Source organism: Cebus imitator, unplaced genomic scaffold (genome assembly GCF_001604975.1).
Source record: "Cebus imitator isolate Cc_AM_T3 unplaced genomic scaffold, Cebus_imitator-1.0 Scaffold614, whole genome shotgun sequence".
Lineage (NCBI taxonomy): Eukaryota > Metazoa > Chordata > Mammalia > Primates > Cebidae > Cebus > Cebus imitator.
Window position 1 is genome coordinate 537,880 of NW_016107929.1, and position 6,551 is coordinate 544,430.

The 6,551-nt window shown below is 55.0% G+C and overlaps 1 non-coding gene across 1 annotated transcript; it reads right to left on the minus strand.

Annotated features, from left to right (window-relative positions):
* Positions 1-3,484: 3,484 nt before the first annotated feature.
* On the minus strand, positions 3,485-3,590 carry LOC119469273. The gene has a single exon (XR_005198078.1). It is a non-coding gene; the product is annotated as a U6 spliceosomal RNA (small nuclear RNA).
* Positions 3,591-6,551: the final 2,961 nt, after the last annotated feature.

The window sequence follows — 6,551 nt, forward strand, 5'->3', positions numbered from 1 at the left end:
CACACACACACACACACACACACACACACACACACAAACACCCCACACTCGGGTGTTCCATTCCCACCACACACACACACACACACACACACACCCCACACTCCCAACCCGTGTCCTCGTCCTCACAAGACCCTCACCCTCATTCAAATCAGGCTGCATCCGTCCTCAGAGAGAAGAGATAGTTACCAGAGGGCGCAAGATGTGAGTGAGAAAGGGCAGGGGAGGGGCCGGGGCCGCAGACCGGGGTGTCCCACCCCAGGCCCTCCCAGAGACACACAAAGCGGTGGAGCTGACTTGCTTGGCCAGAGTCTTAAACCCCAGGATGCGATCAGGAGTCCACAGTGTGTATTCCCATATGAGATGGAATAACTGCTCTCCAAGTCACCCCAGTGAGGGCCCCTGCCCCACTCCCACTCTGCCAGACACAGATTCTGGCTGGAACTCCAGATGGTCCCTGAGAGTCTGCAAAGACCAAAGGTCAATTCAGAGCCCTCTCCCTAAAACAAACTGAGCAAAAGTGGATTTTACAGGATGGGTACAGTGTGTGTCCTGTGAAGCGGAGGACCATGCGCTGCCCAAGGACTTGGGCTCCATCCTGCTTGGGGCCCCAAGAGGAGGCAGAGCAACGCAGTCTAGCCTTGTACCCCCTCAACTGCCCACCTCTCCCCTCGGCCACCACCTCCTACGTGCCCAGACCTGTATGTTGACAAGGAGCTCCAACAGAAGCAGGAAGTGCCTCAACTCTAAAGCACAAAGGCCATTCCAGCCAGGAGCCCGATCCTGTAACATGGCTGGACCACTTATTGGCAGCAGGGAATCCCTAGAAGCCACCACAAATCCTAGGATCCCAAGAGACAGCAGAGGCGTGGCCATTTTTGTCCCCTTCCCCCACCCTAATGTCATGCCCTAAGATGCAAGAACCACATCTGATCTAGGCTTAAGTACCCCAAATAAGAGGCCTGGTATCCCCCGTGTGCAGAGGATGCAGATGAGGATGGGGGCTGCCCCTTCCCTCCCCACCCCTCCAGCAGCCGCCCCCCTGCTCTTTCCCAGGATGCACCACTTCCCTGGAGCCTGCTACTCCCGCCTGGCCTGGGACCACTTTTTTTTTTTTTGAGACAGAATCTTGCTCTGTTGCCTAGGCTGGGGTGCAAAGGTGCAATCTCAGCCTCCTAGGTTCAAGGGATTCTTGTGCCTCAGCCTCCTGAGTAGCTGGGACTACATGCGCATGCCACCACACCCGGGTAATTTTTTGTATTTTTAGTAGAGACGGGGTTTCACCATGTTGGCCAGGCTGGTCTCAAATTCCTGACCTCAAGCAATCTGCCTGCCTCAGCCTCCCAAAGCGCTGGGATTACAGGCATGAGCCACTGCACTCAGCCATGAGGCCACTTTCATAACCCCCAACCAGCTCTCTGGGAAGTCTCTCCTGGCCCCCTCTCCCTGGTGTAATGCCCTCAGTCATGAGAGCACCCATGCTGTCAGGGTCCCTGGGAACTCACCCTGACCATCCTAGGGCTGCGTCCATGATTATGGGCAGGTAAAAATCAGGGAGACCTTGTAGGTTCAGCAGGAGGTGAAGGGCAAGAGGAGACCTGGTGGGCAAGTCCAGGGGCCCCGTGAAGGGCTCTGATATAACTAACCTGAGTTTGCATGGAGGGCAGAAAGAAAGAAACAATGGTGGTAGCCAAGACCTCTGAGGCCAGGGTGCAAGCAGTGTCCAGAGAACCCTGCCTGCCCAGGGGCCATAATGGTACTTTCCAGGCCCGCCTGCCCCCACCCCAGGCCTCAGCCAACAGGACGGCATTGCTCTGTGGGTGCCTGTCCTCCATGCTGAATACGCACCCCCGCTAGAGGTCACCTAGGTCCCAGGGGTATGACACGGAGCTGACCTTCCACACTTGCCCTTCCAGCAAGAACAAGAGGGACCTCCATCTTTCTCAAGGGCTTCCGAGCCCACCGTCTAGCTGGGGGTGGGCCTCCTGCCCCCCCAGCCCACCCTTTTCCAAGCTCCCTTTCCTCTGCAGTCATTTTACTGTGGTCACCAGGGATAGGGGGCAGCTCTCAGAGCCTCTGTTCTGCTCCCCGTGGGCAGTGCCCAAGCAGAGGGTCACCAGCATAGCCAGGCCATTGGGTTCATGGACAAATCACTTGCCTCAGAGGCTCTAGAGGAACCTAAAATGGCACCCAAAATTGGGGGGCAGCACTGCGTAGTGGCCAGGCGTGGACTGCCACCAGTTATTAGCTGTGGGAGTATATACAAATCGCCAGCCTTCGGCAAATAAGCCACATTGGCCAGCCCGCAAGGCCACACCAAGAGTACTTCCTTCCTGCTGCGAATTTTGCGAAGACTCCACGCCCACTCAGCAGAGGACCTGGAGTGGAGCACGCTGGCCGCCATTACTTGCACCATTCCCTGCCTCTTCACCTGCTGATGGAAATTCTCTTAACTAGAAGCAAAGCCTGTAGGTTAAGGACAAAGCATCAAGGGCCACCATTCTTGAGGTTACATAGTGACATTTACACCGAAGTGTATGTGACGCATACCAGAGAATGCAGGCTAGTGCAGCCATCATCTTGCCGCCAGGCAGGTAAATCATCTGGGGGTGACAGCGATGAGGGGAGTCGCCTCCCCAAGGGGTCCAAACCCAGAGTCTCTCATTGCACCTCAAGCCTGTTCCCAGAGAAGAATGCATGGGCTCCCTGGGACAGCATCGCCCTCCAGAGCCCCTGCTGCAACAGCCGCGCTAGCCTTCCCGCCCACGGAGAGAAGGCTTCGATGCAGGGGAAAGGGCTGATCCTGGGACAGCTGCCCAGCCCAGTGCCACTGCAGCCATGGCTGCTGCACAGTCGTCAGCTCCTCCTGACCCCCAGTCCTTGGGACTCCCCCATCCCCACAGTACGTACTGCAACTATCTCATTCAAGGTGCTGGGCACTCGCAGCAGGGGCCATATCCCAGGCCTGGGCTCTCCCAGTCACCAGCTGCAGGTACTGCCACCCTCCCTTGACCCTCTCAGCTGTTCCCCTCATCCCCAAGACAGCTGAATGAACACAGGAACCAGCACCCTCACGCCGCCCTGGGGCTTCCTCTCACTTCCCTCGTCCTGAGAGGCGTCCACCCTTCTAGCCCTGGTCTCCTGCAGGGTATCCCACGATCTTTCTTCTTCTTTTATTTATTTTTTTTTTTCTTTTTGAGATGGAGTCTCGCTCTTGTCACCCAGGCTGGAGTGCAATGGCGCGATCTCGGCTCACTGCAGCCTCCACCTCCCGGGTTCAAGTGATTCTCCTGCCTCAGCCTCCCGAGTAACTGGGATTACCGACGTGCACCACCATGCCCAGCTAATTTTTGTATTTTTAGTAGAGACGGGGTTTCACCATGTTGACCAAGACGGTCTCAATCTCTTGACCTCGTGATCCACCCGCCTCGGCCTCCCAAAGTGCTGGGATTACAGGCATGAGCCACCGCGCCCGGCCTTTTTTTTTTTAAATATGGAACACTTCATGAATTTGTGTGTCATCCTTGGGCAGGGGCCATGCTCATCTTCTCTGTACCGTTCCCATTTGATATATGTGCTGCAGAAGCAAGCACATCGCATCATCTTTCTACACCAGCAGAGCCTCCCCTCCGTTCATGCCTCAGTTGGTGCCCACGCCCCTGCCCTACAGACAAGTCACAGATGGAGGCTCTACCTCCGTGTCAGCGGAACAGGTTTTCATATCCCGCATGATTCTGTCTTGCCTTTGCTTCCTCAACGTACTGTGTGGGGGACCCAATATGGCGTGTGCCTATTGTGTGGCCTCCCCATCTGCTGTTGCATAGGCTTGCTGAGAGCCAGAACCTTCCTTTCCCTGTCTGTGCACAGAACAACAGCTGCGGAGTCGTCCTTGACCCGGGCGGGTGGCACAATGCAGAACTAAAGGCACTGCTGGGAGAGTCATGTAACCTCGGGCGAATCCTTTCAGGTCTGTGTGCCTGTGCTCCCTCCCAGGCCTGGTGCTGACCCACCTTCTGTCCTGCCTTCCAACTCTGCCCCTCTCCTTGGATTCCTCTCCCTTCCCAACTGTTTTCAGAAGAGGCTCGCTCATATCCTTGACCCAGCTGTAAGGAAATATTGTCACCCTAATGCCACCTGCTGGGTCCCCGCAGGAGCAAGAACCCACAGGGGAAGGGGCAGCCAGGCGGCAAAGCCCCCACCCCAGCCTGTCTCCCCACCACTCCTTTTTTTCCGAGAAGCCCAGGTGGGACAAGGTGGGCCTCTGGAATGAGGGTTTATTAGTCTCAGAGGAAATAAAAGGGAAATGGAACAGAGAGTAATACGCACCTCGATTATCTGAGGCACAAATGCAGCCTCAGCCGTAAACGTGTTGAAGGAAGGGACAGTGCAGTAACAGAACCACCCTCCTATTGGCAAGCAAAGCACAGACTGAGTGAAGTTAAAAAGTCCTTTACTAAAGGGCTTTGTTTCAGGGTGAAAGTCCACACAGAGCCCACGGGGTGTGGGAGATGTGGAACTGGGATCTCCGGGCTCTGAACTTGTTCTTTTGGGCAACCTGCTGGTGGGGACCTCGTCTTCCAGCGTCAGGATGCACACTGTGGGCAGCCTCCCCGAGGCTGCAAGCGCATTCTCTCTGGGACTTCTCTTTCCTGCCCACTCGCTTTTCTTTCAACAGCTTCTTGGTTCTTTTTAAAGCTGCGCTGTCTTCCCACAGCCCTACCCCCTGTTTGATCTGCCCAGTCCCGCTTCTGGGTGGGATGAACAAGCAGCCTCTTCAGATCTCAAGGCGGAGGAGGAGAGGGTCAGAGCCCCCCAAAGGTACTCTGGATTCTGAAATACAACCATACCCAGCAAAAATAACATCCTGCTGCTGACCGTCTGCATACACTGTACAAAAGTAATACATCTACTTCTATGAGAACCCGTGTCCGAGACAGTCACCAACCATCCCTGCTTCCTGGTATTTCTGTCCTTGTGATGTCTCCTCCCACATCACACAGGGTTGTCTGTGTGACCAACAGAGTAAAGCAGAAGGGATGCTATGTCACTTCCAAGGCCGGCTTATAAAAGACACTGTTGCCTCTGCCTTGCTCTTTCCCTCTTGGGTCACTCTGGGGAGAGCCAGCTGCTAGGCCTCGAGGACACTCAAGTGTCCTATGAGGAGGGCTGGGTGGCAGGGAACTGGGGCCTCCTGCCCACAGCTGCGTGAGTGTGCCGTCTGGAAGCAGACCTCCAGCCCCAGTCCCACCTTCGGAGGGCTGCAGGCTGCACCTGGACCGAAGCCTCGTGAGAGACTCTGAACCCAAACTACCCGTCTCAGCGGCTGCTGGATTCCCGAGCCGCAGAACTGTGTGAAACAGGACGTACTCGCTGTTTTAAACTGCTAAGAGAGGTGGTGATCTTTTACAACCAAAGAATTGAAACACAGTCTCAACTTTGAATTTCATTGCAAATGACCCCATCCTATGACCACAGCCTCAATATTTGCTAAGTGGGCAAAAGAATGGAGTTGGGGAGCGGAGGCAGTAGATGGCAGGGCCTTAAAAATGTGTCCAGCCACAAAAAGGCATGACTCCACTTCCAGTGCTCAGGGCCCTTCCGCCCTAACTCTAAGCCCAGACCACTCGGCACCCACAGCTCAGTGTCCGCCTTACGTGACTCCAGAGAGTGAAGTTCAGAGGCAGGCAGCTGCCCGCTTCTTCTCCTCTTTGAGGCCCACCTGCCTGACTCCTGTCTGAGGACTGCCTCTCCCAGGACTGCCTCTCCCCTAGGTAATAGTTAAAAGGAATGTCCAGCGTATTCAGATGATACCTGCTCCTTTCACAGTTGTGTGACCTTACTCTGCGGCTTCAAAAGGACAAAGACATCAGAATATAACTCAGTGCGCCTCACGCCATTGGACAGCGTGAGTGACCAGATGCAGGGAGGCTATCTCAGACAGCACCGGATCTCAGCTGGTGGGAAGCTGATTGACAAGTTCTGTGGAGGACCAGAGCAGCAGGGCCCCGAAGCCCACAGCCAGCCATAAGGGACACACCAGGCAGGGAAGAGCCACCCCTGGATGATCAGTTAGCTCTCCCAGGGTAAGGAGCCTCTGGGTCTCCCCTACCTCTCCCAGGACCACCACTGTGATAATGCAGCCAGAGGATTCTTTGCCAAAAAGAGGGTGAGTGAGATGGAGAGATGCGGATGAAAGAAGGCTTTGTGCAGAAGCCATCAGGTTTAGCCAAATCTAAAGTCCAGAAAAAGGAGGATACTAGCTGATATGATTCGGCGCTATGACCTCATCCGAATCTCCTGTGGAATTCTAATTAGCAGCATCCCCCTAGCGCTGTCTCCCAATGAAATTCTCCCGAGATCTGGTTGTTTAAAAGTGCGTAGCACCTGCCTCTTCTCTCTCTCACTCCTGCTGCCATGCGAAGAAGGTACTTGCTTCCCCTCCACCTTGTACCATGATTGTAAGTTTCCTGAGGCCTCCCAGTCATGCTTCCTGTTAAGCCTGCAGAACTGTGAGTCAATGAAACTTCTTTTCTTCATAAATTACCCCAACACAG